This window comes from Eretmochelys imbricata, chromosome 3 (assembly GCF_965152235.1).
Source record: "Eretmochelys imbricata isolate rEreImb1 chromosome 3, rEreImb1.hap1, whole genome shotgun sequence".
Lineage (NCBI taxonomy): Eukaryota > Metazoa > Chordata > Testudines > Cheloniidae > Eretmochelys > Eretmochelys imbricata.
In genome coordinates, this window is record NC_135574.1 from 93,892,120 (window position 1) to 93,906,894 (window position 14,775).

General features: G+C 44.7%; 1 long non-coding RNA gene across 1 annotated transcript in view; it reads left to right on the forward strand.

The window, feature by feature from the left end:
* Positions 1-30: 30 nt before the first annotated feature.
* The window catches only part of LOC144262088 (uncharacterized), a 47,746-nt gene continuing 33,001 nt past the window's right edge, over positions 31-14,775 (forward strand). The window contains exon 1 of the long non-coding RNA XR_013345486.1: positions 31-211. This is a non-coding gene — a long non-coding RNA (uncharacterized LOC144262088). The remainder of the gene's footprint in view (positions 212-14,775) is intronic.

Genomic DNA, 14,775 nt, shown 5'->3' on the forward strand with positions numbered 1-14,775 from the left:
CGCAGTGGGAGGAGCTCTGGGAAGGGCTTGGGGCTCCAGCTTGGGAGGAAAGGCTGTGATGTGGTGGGAGCTTGGCGGCGGGGGACCCAGACAACCATGAACCGCAGCTGAGGGTTCCTGCTCTTGGCACAGCTCTGTGCGGTCCAGTCCCTCACCCTGTCTCCTGCACGTGCCCAGCAGCCTACTCTAGCTGGTTCTTCCCTATCTTCAGGTACAAGGTGTGATGTTGTTCCTTGTCCCTTTCCTTTTGGGTTCACTAATCTAACAGCTGCTAACATGTGAGAAATTAATTCATAATAATGGAAAAGAAAATTGTCTAAAGGGAGAGGCCTGATTTCAGACAATATGGGAAGTTTTTAGGGGAAAATGAAAACAGGTTCCAGTCTTGCAGTGAGCTCCACATATGCACAGAAATCCACCTCTGTCCAACGCGATGTAGGATCAAGGTCCAACTGTGTGTATACTTTGTTTGTTCAGCTGTAATCAGAGTTAAATACTTGGCAACCATAAATTTAATATTAAATGCACCTACCAATGACTAACCGTTGCATTTGTAAAATGTGTTTGATTATTGATAAATAGGACAGATTTGACTTCATTGTTAAAAAGGTTCAGAAGGAATTATCTTTTAGTTTTTAATAGAGTATCTAGAAACATGGAGTAATGAACTGTATAGGGAATAAACCATGTGTGATGTGGTTTTCCCCCAAAATAAAAAAAAATTGATTACTGAATAGTTGCATGTTTCTCTAGACAAAACTAACAAATAAAAAGTATTGGGTGAGGTTCTATGGTCTGTGTTATGCAGGAGGTCATTATGATCCTTTCTGGTCTTAAAATCTGAGAATATTGTTTAATTTGGCACCTGTAATTGCCTGGCCCCTTACCTTTCAAAAGAAATCAAAACCTCACAGACTCCTCCCTCAAAGTCTGGGTAGGCTGAGTAGTCCCTTCTCCAAGTCTGTCCCTTGCACCAGTAAGTTCAGCAACCCAAAACGTCCTAGCTCTTACCTCAGAACCTCAGTAATAAAAGGACTTCACATGGTCCCCCTGCTGTCCATTTGGTTTCTGGAGCAATTCCTCTCTGCAGTTGCTTCAGCAGCAGTCCATTGGGCACACAACCCCAGACCCCTCAGCTTTCCAGAGGGCATTACTATCTCCCACCTTCACTTCCTGCTGCCCTCTTTTATGAGCATCAACCACTTAATTTCCGCTCTTTTCTGAGGTGCAGCAGAGGGGTCTAATCAGCCAGCCAACTGCAGGCCTCTGACTCCATAGGAAAGGTATCCTTTATACCTTCACAGTTGGTCAGGGTGGATCAATACATGGAAACCCAAAAGGGAGAGGCTAGTGACTCTCCTGAGTTGCTTTCATTCTGCACCTTCTTATTAGGGCATATGGCCCTTAAATGTTAAAGCCATCATTTCCTTGTAATTTACATAAGCAGTTGATATATGTATTAATTGGTTCCTGCCCTCAGCAGCTGAGTTCTCAAACTTAATTAATTTGTTGTTTTAAGTGGCAAGAGGCTTAGTTGCTGAGGGAATTATACAACATTTCTCTTGCATCCATATAAAAATAATGTCTGTGTCTCACTAAGCAGTAAGGTAAAGTTTCTGAGATGGAAAAAAATTACTCTCCCTGGCTCCAAACCTGATGAATAAGGACTAAAGCTTTTATAATGCTATTCTATATTATATGTATAAAAAATAGCCTCTGAAATATATCAGAGGATGCCATCCCCTAGAGGTCAGTGTAAACTAACGAAACATCTGCAAGAGCCAGCACTGTGATGACAGCGTTTAAATTGCAATTGCCTATTTGAAGATGGGATTTTTCACCTTGGGAATGAAAACTGCAATACATAAGCACATATTCTCTAGGATAAATTTGTGTGTACAATACTCCTGTATATTTCACTTACTTATATTTAAACCACATTTAAGTGAACCTTCCTTGTCTGCCACTCATTTCCTTTTGCGTGATCCTGTATTGAAGCCTCAACCCAACATTTTTAATGTTTCAATAATTTCCATGACAACAGACTGATATACAGGATTAAGCCTTCATAGTGGGAGGAGGAATGGATTATAAGAGACTAAAGCTCTTGTTTCAGATAGAGCACACAAGAAATCATGATGCAAATTTTTAGAGTTAAAATGAGTTCAAATGCTGTGTTTTTAAAGTCTGACCTAGAATTACATTAGTATTGAAAGAAATGCCTGTTAGAATGCCTTCACAACATCCTCTAGCAAGGAGTTCCGCAGGTTGACTGTGCATTGTGTGAAAACAAATAAAAGGAAGTATTTCTTCACACAACACACAGTCAACCTGTGGAACTCCTTGCCAGAAGATGTTGTGAAGGCCAAGACCATAACAGGGTTCAAAAAAGAACTAGGTAAATTCATGGAGGATAGGTCCATTGATGGCTAATAGCCAGGATGGGCAGGAACAGTGTCTCTAGCCTATGTTTGCCAGAAGCTGGGAATGAGCGACAGGGGATGGATCACTTGATGTTTATCTGTTCTGTTCATTCCCTCTCAGGCACCTGGCACTGGCCACTGTCAGAAGACAGAATACTAGGCTAGATGGAACTTTGGTCTGACCCAGTAGGGCATTCTTCTGTTCTAGAAGAAATGGGGGAGGGAGGTAATGTAACTAAAGAAACTTCTCTCTGATTAAACTTCTTTTGTTTTACGAATGCTCTTTTGAACATTTTCTAGCATTTACTGAAAGTACAGTAGAACCTCAGAGTTACGAACTGACTGGTCAACCGCACACCTCATTTGGAACCTGAAGTACACAATCAGGCAGCAGCAGAGACAAGACCAAAAAAATAACCAAAAAAAACAAAAAAAAAACAACAACCCCCCCCACACACACAAATTCAGGACAGTACTGTGTTAAACTTAAGTTAAAAAAAAAAGTTCACAAGGTAAAGAAACTGTTTCTGTGCTTGTTTCGTTTAAATTAAGATGGGTTTTTTTCTATAGTAAAGTTTTCAAGCTGTACTAAGTCAATGATAAATTATAAACTTTTGAAAGAAACATAACATTTCATTCAGAATTACAAACATTTCAGAGTTATGAACAACCTCCATTCCCCCGAAGTGTTCCTAAGTGAGGTTCTACTGTATATGCAGTTCTATGATGAAATATTATTAAGTCTGAATGTTTAATGGTCATGACTTTCGTGACAAACTATGACATCATCATGGTGCCCGATTTACTTGAATGTGATTCAGTGCTGGCACAAGACTCTGCTATTAAAAGCAATGTTAATTCATACTGTCATTTTTTAGCCAAGCCAAACAACTGGTTTTAATAATATTTTGCATTTCTACAGCAATCATAAGGATGGTCTAGTGCAGTGTTTCCCAAACTTGGGATGCCACTTGTGCAGAAAAAACCCCTGGCGGGCCCAGCCAGTTTGTTTTCCTGCTGCGTCTGCAGGTTCGGCCGATCGCAGCTCCCACTGGCCGCGGTTCGCTGTGCCCAGCCAATGGGGGCTGTGGGAAGTGTCACAGGCCGAGGGACATACTGGCCGCCGCTTCCCACAGCCCCCACTGGCCGGGCACAGTGTACCGCCGCCAGTGGGAGCCACGATCGGCCAAACCTGCGGACATGGCTGGTAAACAAACCGGCCGGGCCCGCCAGGGGCTTTCCTTGCACAAACGGTGTCCCAAGTTTGGGAAACACTGGTCTAGTGGATAGGGACATCATTTGTGACAGTTCCAATTTTGCTTTGCTACTGGTTTAATAATCTGAACCTTGGTGTTTACATTATTCATCCTTGGTGTAAATCCACTGACACCAGTGAAATTATACCAGGAATGAATTTGACCTGTTATTTAATGTCAACAGGAGAGATTTTCAAGGGCATAACTCCAATTTGTGCTTTGGAAATCCAATAAATAATCAGTACCATACCGACAATTGATGGAAACTGGTTTTGCAGTCTGTTATATTGGGCTTCCACTTATCACAAAAGATGCCATTTTTCTGCAAGATAGATGTTGCCAGCAAGAGGTTCTGAAAGGAAATTTTAATTAAACATTATTTGAAATATATTTCACAGTTAAATAGCATGAAGTTCTTCTCAACTAGCAAAATATCAGACTATTCTGCCATGCTAAATCAGTACTGGGTAACTTTCTCTTAGCATTGGAACCATTATGTTTTCATGATGGCATGGTATGGGATTGCCTCCCTTACTTCTGCGCTGCTGCTGGTGGGGCACTGCCTTTAGAGCTGGCCGTCCGACCAACAGCTGCCGCTCTGTGGCCACCCAGCTCTGAAGGCAGTGTAGAAGTAAGGGTGGCAATAGTGCAACCCCCCTAAAATAACTTTGCAACCCCCATGCAACTCCCTTTAGGATCAGGACCCTCAATTTGAGAAATGCTGGTCTCCCCCCCATGAAATCGGCATAGTATAGGGTAAAAGCACACAAAAGACCAGATTTCACGGTCCGTGACACATTTTTCATGGCCACAAATTTGGTAGGGCCCTACCCATGTAACTCCCTGTACCCCAGGTTCACCACTTTTATATAGTGATATATTTTGTACAAGTATGCCTTGTGAGGTATCATTTGAAAACAATCTATTGAACATTATTGTCTTTTTAAAATGTGTGTATCAACATTGTATATGAAGCTATAGTCAAGTATGGTTGCATTTGTGTTTGTTCTCTATGCACGTGCTAGTGAGCAAGTTTACTGGCAGGGATGTAGACAATGAGCTAGATGTACATTTTTTAAGTAGAACATTTGCCAAAACAGAAAATCTTAAGTCAATACTGCAGAATATTGGTAGATAGTGAATTTCAAATTTATACTCATATTTGCTCTGGAAACCCGATTTGATGAGTTACTCCCATCCAATCAGGTAACTGAAATGTATCACAAATGTTGATTATTCAACAGTGCTTGCAGAGTACACTTTGCAAGCAATCCATATGCTGATGAATGTTTGCATGACACATTCAGTTTCTAACACTGAGCAAGTTTGTGTAAATCAAAATGGAAAATAGTATTAAATTGGTGATTTCAAATTGTTAGCTCAGCACTAATGTTAAAGAGGTATGTGTGGGTATGTGTACAAGGCACACACACAGTTTTCATTTGTGCACATTGACATCACTTTATTGAAATCAGTGGAGTTATATATGCCAGTGTACAACAGCTGAGAATCTGGCATTTGGTATGCAGTAGGCAGCATGTACTGTGAGATCAGTTGTACCTTTTATAGAAATTAGCTCTTTATTTGACAAAAAAACATGCAGTTAAATGTTTCATCTAAAAATAGGCCAGGGAATCTGGCTATTTTTAGCCATGGATTAATAATACTAAATGGCCTTGCAGTTTTGCATCTCATAATTAAGACCTAGGTTATATGCAAGCAGCAGGACCAGATAGTGCTTGAGTAAATCTGTTTTCTAAATAGTAGATTACTGAGCCAGTTGACTATTAAAACCAGGTTCTTACAATAGACCCTGAAAAATGCATACATGAACATAAAACTGTTACAGAGAAGAGGTCAGCATCTTGGGTCAGAGCTTCAGCTGCTGTAAATCAGCATAACTATCAGAGTCAGTGGAGCTAAGCCAATTTACACCAGATGAGGTCTGGCCCCTGTTTATATACTTCATTTCATTTTTCAGAGGTCCTGAAGAAAATATTTTGCCATCAACTGCTGTAGTGAAGTGACATGACATTAAAGGTTAGGGACCATTCTACTGTAACGGTTGAAGAGGAAGTTCTCAGTGGGTTTATTAGATTAAAGTCTGTTAGATGTACAATTACATTCTTGGCACATTAACACTATAAAAAGTAAATGTTACTTTGTTTTTAAATGCTAAAAGGGAATTTCTTTAAGTAACTTAATAACTTTGTTGCTTAACAATACCATCCAATATTCTCTTGGATAGCATGTTTCATTGGAGGATACCAAAGCTTTTCACAGGCATTAAGGGTTCCAATTGTTACATTACAGCAGAACCGGTAGTGGAGGGGAAAGGGGAGTTGCATTGCCTGTATCTTCAGGAAGGCAAAATACCTAGAGGAGCAGATAGGAACATTGCTTCTGTACCATTACTGCAGCTTGGCTCTGTGAGGGCCTGCTCTGCACAGCTCTAGAAAGGGTAGCAGTAGCAGTGGCATGAATCTGGAGCAATCCTTGAGTACAAGGGCTGCTGTTGTGCCAGGGAAGAGGGAGTGATTCTGTGCCTTCTCTCCCCATTGCAGATCAGGGCTGGGAACAGTTGAGCCTTAGGGAACTTCTACACTGGCAAAGTTACAGTGCTGGCAGTTACTGTGCTCCTCAAAGAGCACAGAAGGAAAACCGCTGTTGTGTGTTCACACTTGCGGTACTTGCAGCGCGATTTGGAGCAGTGCAGTCAGGGCAGCTATCCCACAGAGCACCTCTTTCTCTTTTGCTGCTAAGGCTTGTGGGAACGAGGAGGGGTTCGTGGGGCATCCTGGGTCCAGTCCCAAGGTCCCATGATGCATTGCTTTGCATGCCAGCAATCCCTGTGCTTCTGTCCGCATTTGGCACCATCTTTCAATGGTTTGTATACTGCATGCCTCTTTCAGGCTGCAGGAATGGATCCCAAACTGCTAACCAGTATGCTGCTTGCTCTGACTAACACGGCACGAGTCGCAGTGGAGTTATTCTTTAAATTGCAAAGGCAAGGGGGGTGCGACCTTGATCTCGCCACATGAAGTAACTACGACATGAGATTGCTTGTGGCATTCACAGAGGTGCTGACCACAGTGGAATGCTGCTTTTGAGCTCGGGAAAAGAGCACTGAGTGGTGGGATCACATTGTGATGCACGTCTGGGATGACGAGAAGTGGCTGCAGACCTTTCACATGAGGAAAGCCACATTTATGGGACTTCGTGATGAGCTCGCCCCAGCCCTGCGGTGCAAGGACACGAGAATGAGGGCTGCCCTGCCATTGGAGAAGCACTTGGCGATTGCACTGTGGAAGGTACCTACTCCATACTGCTACTGATCGGTCACTAACCAGTTCGGAGTGGGAAAGTTGACCTTTGGAGTCGTGTTGACGGAAGTGTGCAGGGCCATTAATCGCATCCTGCTCCAAAAGACCATGACTGCAGGCAACGTGCATGACATTGTGGATGGCTTTGCACAACTGGGCTTCGCTAACTGCAGAGGGAATAGATGGCACACATATTCCAATTTCTGGCACCAGACCACCTAGCCACCGAGTACATTAATCACAAGGGTTATTTCTCAATGATTCTCCAGGCATTTGTGGATCACCATAGGCATTTCACAGACATTAACGCAGGCTGGTCCGGAAGGGTGCATAACGCACGCATCTTTTGGAGCACTGGCCTGTTCAGGAAGCTGCAAGCAGGGATTTTGTTCCTGGACCAGAAGATTACCGTAAGGGAAGTCAAAATGCCCACTGTGAGCCTGGGAGACCGCATCTACCCCTCAATGCCGTGGCTTATGAAGCCATACATGTGGCAACTTGACAGCAGCAAAGAGCAGTTCAACAACAGGCTGAGCAAGTGCAGAATGACTGTTGAGTATTCATTTGGCTATTTAAAAGCCCTCTGGCAATGCCTGTATGGGAAGCTGGATATGGCCAATGACAATATTCCTATGCTTATACCCGTGTGCTGTACGCTCCATAATATTTGTGACGGGAAGGGTGAAAGCTTCACTCAGGGCTGGACTGCAGAGGCTCAGTGCCTGGAGGCTGAATTTGAACAGCTAGAAACCAGGGGGCACAGTGCACGGCCATGAGGATCGGGGTGCCTTGAAGCAGCAATTTGAAGCTGAAAGCCACTAATACTTGTTGCTATGCTCGGGATTGCAGTACTTGTAATGCTAGGCAGTGATTGGTGTGCATGATGCAAGAAGTGGCCTTAACATAATTGTATGTTGCTTTGCTGTGCTCTTTTTGCTTTCACTTAATAGAATAAAGATTGCTTTCAAACACAATTCTTTTATTAAAAGACAACAATCGGTGGAGAGAGTCAGACGAAAAAATTCATCAGCAGGGAGTGGGAAAGGGGAAGGTAAGGTCTACAGAGGATGAGGAGTCCCGGGATGACTACAGATTTGTGTATGTCCAGGGATCATACCCAACCTTCTCCTTTGGAGTACAATGCAGTAGCTGCTGTACTTCAGCAGAGCCAAACTGCAGAGGGATGGGTGATGACTGCAGTGGGTAGTAGGAATCCATAGAGCTGGACTGTGAGGACTGAGAAGTGGAATGCTGCGGGTAGAGAGTGGAGCAAGGAGGTTGTTAACAGTGTGTTGGTGGTGTGGGGCGGGGTGTATGGGAAAGAGTTTTGTGACAACAGCTAAAGGGGAGGACAGGTGCAGAGCTGCTTGGTTTGAAGAGCTAGTGTTAGGGGGCTTATTCCTTCACCCACTTACTTCCCTGGTCCTTCTCGCATGAACAGAGAGCAACAATAGCCAAAGTCCAAAGGTGCAAACAATTCGATGTTTATTGGGGTGAACTTCCAGCAAGCATGATTCCAGTTTCCTTCCTTAGTATCCTCCTTCCCAGCTCTGACACCACAGAGCCTTACACCTGTGTCCCTGTTCCCATTCCTACCCTTAGCCAGACATGATTCCAACTTCCTTACTCCCATTCCCTGTTCCCATTTCCCCCTTTAGCAAAACATGATTCCAATTTTCTTACCCCCATTCCCTGCTCCCATTTCCCACACCCACATGCCCATGCCCACCCCCCGTCACTTCCTCATTGACTACAGATTATATAGTAAAACTTGAGTTCTGCTTAGCTATACCTTAACCAATCATTTTCCTGAAATTTAACTAACCAATCCTAACATATTGTAACATGATTATGTAACCAATTATATCCCACCACCTTAATTAGTTTACACCCAGCAAAATTAATTATACAAGAGACAGGAACAATCACAGAACCAGACAGAGATTATACAGACAAACAATAGCAAAGTGGGAACTATAATGACAAGACAATACAGAAGTGAGGATTTCACATCCCAGCTATTGATAAGTGAGTTCTTGCCAGACAGGATGCTGTCAAACTAAGTTTCCTTTTACATTTTCTAGGCACTTCCCTTTCTCTGGAGGTGATAGGAATACAATCCTGTCCTGATAGTGCCTAACAGCCCAATAGCACCTTATTTCAATGTGACTAGTTTGGAATGTGAGGATGTGACCGTTCGCTTCCCAGCTTATGGCTGCCTCTGCTGCTTAGCCAAAGGCCTGAGCCTAAGCACAGGGCCACAAACTGTCACAGTAAGAGAAGGCCCTTACACTGGCAGACAGTGGTTTTGATTCTTTCTTTTATACCTCTGGAACTAGCCAAGTGATAAGAATACACCTAAATTCTTAAAGTACAGGCCTTTGCAGACAGGCCTGAATATCTATATCCTAACAGCTAGTATCGCCTGGAGTGTGTCCACTTGGCGCTCCATAACATTTATGAGCCACTCCGTGACTTCTTTCTGGTGTGCCGCGTTCTCCTTTCTGTCCCTCTTATCACTGTCCCACCACTCCTTCAATTCCTGTTTCTCGGCAGTGGAGTGCATCATAACCTCACGGAGAAAATCCTCTTTAGTTCTTCATGGCCGCTTTTAATTCTGCACAGCCGTTCTGCCACCAATAACAAAGACGGAGGCTGTGCTCCCAAGGTCATCTCTGTGAAGTTTAAGTGCAACATTTTACAGAAGCAGTATTGTTTGCAACACGGACAACACTAATTAAGTGCTTTAAAACACAGCCAGCGCTCACACACCTGTCACTAATTGGCTGACCTCAGGCAAGCACACATGAGCCACAAGACCCCCCAAAATGGTGAGTAGCCACATGGGCAGGGTAAATCACTGTTCCCGGACCCTGCTGTACACTGGGCACGTGGCTCTTGGGGAGAGCTAGCACTATAAGGGGGAGCCTGATAATCATTCCTGTCCCCATACTTTTCACAGGATGTGATCATTATGGAAGATCTTGTTGCAGAGGGTGAGCAGGGAATCAAGCCTGCGGTTACCGCCCTGGCCCCTATGGTGTCCCTGTCACCCCGGTCATGGCAAAGTGGCGTGGGAAAGTTACCGTTAATGGGGCAAGAAACAAAGCAGCTCTGCCAAGGAACCTGCAGCAGCAGATGGTCCAGTATCTCCATTAGTGTTTCCTGGAGCTTTCTGAGGGAGATTCCCATGAAATGAGGGAGTCTATCAACAGTCTGTTCAGCTGCTCAGACTAGGCATGCGGTGAGAGACAGACCTGCTTTCTACAACCCTCCTTCCCCCAACAAATCACTTCAGCAATTCCAAAAATCAGATCCATTTACCAGGGGCCTCCTCTCCTGTTTGTGCTTCACCAAGTGACTGGCTAGGGGTAGAAAAGAACTCCTGGCTGCATGCATCTCTGGCCTCCGAGTCATCCTCCCCCTCTTCGTCCCCCTCCCCGTCTTCATCCAAGATATCCTCCTCCTCCTCCTCCTCTCCCTCTTCTTCCAAGATGTCCTCCTCCTGGCTCAGTCCACTCTCAACTGGCACATGAGCCAACAAAGTATCCACAGGGTCCTTCACAGTGGAGGTGGGGTCGCCATCCAGTATTGCGTCCAACTCTTTATAGAACCGGCAGCTCATAGGCACAGCACCGGAATGGTGGTTTGCCTCCCACACCTTGTGGAAGGCGTTCCGCAGCTCCTTCCCTTTTACTCTATACTGCAATCTGTCCCGGTCATGGCCCCTTTCTATCATGCATAGTGAAATCTGTCCGTAGGTATCGTAATTCCTATGGCTGGAGTGCAGCTGGGACTGCACAGCCTCCTCTTCCCAAATACCAATGAGGTCCAGAGGCTTGGCAGTGCTTCAAGCGGGGGATCGCCTGGTGCGTGGAGCAGGCATGGCCACCTGGAAAGATGTGCTGAGATCACTGCACACATCACCGGGCAAACAGGAAGGGGACTTTCAAATTTGCCAAGGAATGTATGGGGTGGGGATGACAGTTGGTCACCTGAGGGCAGGGCAGTAGAGTTCAAACCGATGACCAAAGAGGTGAGAACAGGCATTGTGTGACACCTCCCAGAGGCCAATCGCAGCGCTGTAATCACTACGGTGTCTACACTGGCACTGCAGCGCTGGAGCCCCAGCGGAGAAAGCTTGACGCCTCTCATCGGGGTGATTTTTTTAGGGTGCTACAACGGCACAGTTTCTACGCACTGAATGGCTTGGCAGTGTGTACACCTTGGGAGTTACAGCACAGAAAGCTGCTTTACTGCTCAGAAACTTGCCAGTGTAGACGGGGCCTTAGTTAAATCTCATAACTAGAGAAACCAAAACACTGAATCCCCACTAAACTTGGCTAAAGTTTGGATGCAATTCCAACCTTTATATCTGAACCAAACACTCCTGTGAGAGAGGGAAGTATTATTCCAGTTTTTCTAGAAAAAAGGGGAAAACGTAAGCAAAACAAAACATTTTCCCCCAAAGTCAGGAACTCTGGGGCCAGGTATAGAACAAGAGTCCTGCCTCAGACAAAATTACTAAGAGAAATGTTTTAATACTGTGTACTAAATGGAAAAAATGTCAGACTATTAAGCTGTCAGCATTTTCTCTGTTTGGGCAAAACCACAATGGTTCATTGTTATTTCTTATAATGGAACAAATTGTTCTTATGAAATCTAATTGTAATACAGTCCACAGGCAAACTAATCAATATATTGAAGGAAGAAACTCAGTGTTTATTTTCAGAATCTATTGTCTCCTTAAGAAACCATTGTTCTTTAAGTATATTGGAGACATTAGGTCCAACATATTCAAATGTGAGTGCTTAAAATTAGGAACATAAAAAAGTGGGCTGATTTTCAGGGGTGCTGATAGACTAGTTGTTTCAATTGACTTCAGTGGAATTTGTTGGTGCTTTGGATCTCCAGAAATTAGGTGACCTATTTATGCACCTCGTTTTAGGTACCATATTTTAAAACTTTAGCCTAAGGATCCAATTCTGACCTGGTTTATCCCCTATGAAACTTGACTGGAACAGTGGAGTTGTGTAAGACAGAATTGGCCCTAAAAGTTAGCTATCAGGTAAGACAGGAGCTTACCTAGTACATTTCAAAGTTAAACTGATTTGATACTAAGAAAGAGAAGAAGGAAAAAAAAAAAAGCATGCACTCTTCCACCTTCCTTTTCATGTCAGTGGCTTAACAAGCTGTTTTGAATAACAGTGTTTTTGCGCTGTTAAATCATTCCTGGTATTCTGCACTGGAGCAATGTTAGTGACATGATAGCATTATAATGATGGAATAGCCGCGGGGCAGAAAAAGCCTCCAAGAACATTATTTCTAAGAGGACTTTGGAATCCATCTTTAATTTATTATACATAAAAAGGAAAAACTGAGCAGAGCAAAAAATCTATTTTTGTGTGATTAATCTACTGTGGGGGCTGCTGTGATCCAAGTAGCCAATACAATCACTGAGCTGCTGCTATCAAGGGTAGTGACTCCCAGAAATGTGCAGGTCATAGCGGATGGCTTTGCTGCAATGAGGTTCCCTAACTGTGGTGGGGCGACAGACGGAACGCATATCCCTGGCTTGGGACTGGACCACCTTGGCAGCCAGTATGTAAATCGCAAGGGGTACTTTTCAGTGGTGCTGCAAGCACTGGTGGATCACAAGGGACATTTCACCGACATCAAACATGGGATGGCTGGGAAAGGTGCATGACGCTCACATCTTCAGGAACTCTGGTCTGTTTGAACAGCTACAGGAAGGAACTTACTTCCCAGACCAGAAAATTACCGTTGGGGATGTTGAAATGCCTAGGAGTTACCCTTGGGGACCCATCCTACCCCTTAATGCCATGGCTCATGAAGCCATACACAGGCACCCTGGACAGTAGTAAGGAGCAGTTTAACTATAGGCTGAGCAAGTGCAGAATGGTGGTAGAATGTACATTTGGATGTTTAAAAGCTCATTAGCGCAGTTTACTGACTTGGTTAGACTTCAGTGAAACCAATATTCCCATTGTTATTGCTGCTTGCTGTGTGCTCCACAATATCTGTGAGAGTAAGGGGGAAGATGTTCATGGCAGGGTGGGAGGTTAAGGCAAATCACCTTGTGGCCAATTACACACAGCCAAACACCAGGGCAGTTAGAAGAGCACAGCTGGGCGCCCTGCACATCAGAGAAGCTTTGAAAACCAGTTTCATGACTGGCCAGGCTACAGTATGACAGTTCTGCTCGTTTCTCCTTGATGAAAACCCGCCCCCTTGGTTGACTCTACTTCCCTGTAAGCCAACTGACCTCCCCCCTTCCATCACCACTTTCAGAGGCAATAAAGTCATTATTGTTTCAAAATCATGCATTCTTTATTAATTCATCACACAAATAGGGGGGAAACTCACAAGGTAGCCCAGGAGGGGTGCATGAGGGGAGGAGGGAAGGACAAGGCCACACTACAGTTCAAAGCTTATTGAATGCCAGCCTTCTGGTGCTTGGGCAATCCTCTGGGGTGGAGTGTCTGGGTGCCCATAGCCTTCCCCCTCCACCCCCCGTTCTTGGGCATCTGGGTGATGAGGATATGGAACTTGGAGGAGAGCAGGTGGTTATACAGGGGCTGCAGCGGCAGTCTGTGCTCCTGCTGCCATTGTTTACCTCCACGCATTCTGCTGAGCTCTTTCAGGGCAGGAGGACTGCATGAGCTCTAAGAACATTTCATTGTGAGTGCGTTTTTTTCCACCTTCTAATCTGCACTAGCCTCTGGGACAGAGAAGATGGGGCGGGGGAGGGAAACGTAGAAACATTTACAGCTGCAGGAGGAAAAAAGGGAGAGTAGTATTTAAAAAGATACATTTTAGAGAACAAAGGGAAGACTATTTCACACTGAATCAAGTGATTCACATTACATAGCACATGTGCTTTTGGTACAAGGTCACATTTTGCTTCTTATATTGAGTGCCTGCCAGTTTGGTGTGAGACATCACACATGCTCGGCTGGGCAACAGAATTCGGCTTGCAGGCAATCATGGTAAGGCAAAGGGTTTCGGCTTCTTCAACCTTCATAACGTGGGAACGGTTTCAAACAGCAGTGCCCTCCTTTCCCATACCAAGCAAAGCCCTTTGGGTTGGCCATTTAAAAGGAGGGGCTATGGTTTTAGGGTGAATGTGCAGCACAGCCCAAACCCCGCCCCCCCAATTCTCTGGGATGATTGCTTCACACCCCTCCCCCACCGCATGGCTAGTATCATGGAAGATCCCTGTCAGCCAAACGCAAACAGCTCAGCATGAACGGGCCTCCCCCCACCGTGTGGCTAACAGCAGGGATGGTTTCTTTTTAGCCAAAGGCAAACAGCCCAGCAGGAACGGGCACCTCTGAATGTCTCCTTAAACACATTTCCTGTATTTGAACCAGGTGACCATGAATGATATCACTCTCCTGAGGCTAACACAAAGAGATAAAGAACAGATGTTGCTTGAATGCCACCAAACCCTGGGCCCATTCGCTGCAATGCTTTGTTCTGCAGTGATTCCAGACTACTTGCTACTGGCTTGGCCTGGTAAAAGTGTCCTACCGTGGAGGACGGAATAAGGCTGACCTCCCCAGAAACCTTCTGCAAAGGTTTTGGGAGTACCTCCAGGACAGCTTCATGGAGATGTCCCTGGAGGATTTCCGCTTCATCCCCAGACACGTTAGACTTTTCCAATAGCTATACTGGCCGCAAATGCATCCCAAGTCTTCAAGGCAAATTAATCATTAAACACGCTTGCTTTTAAACCCTGTATTATATTTA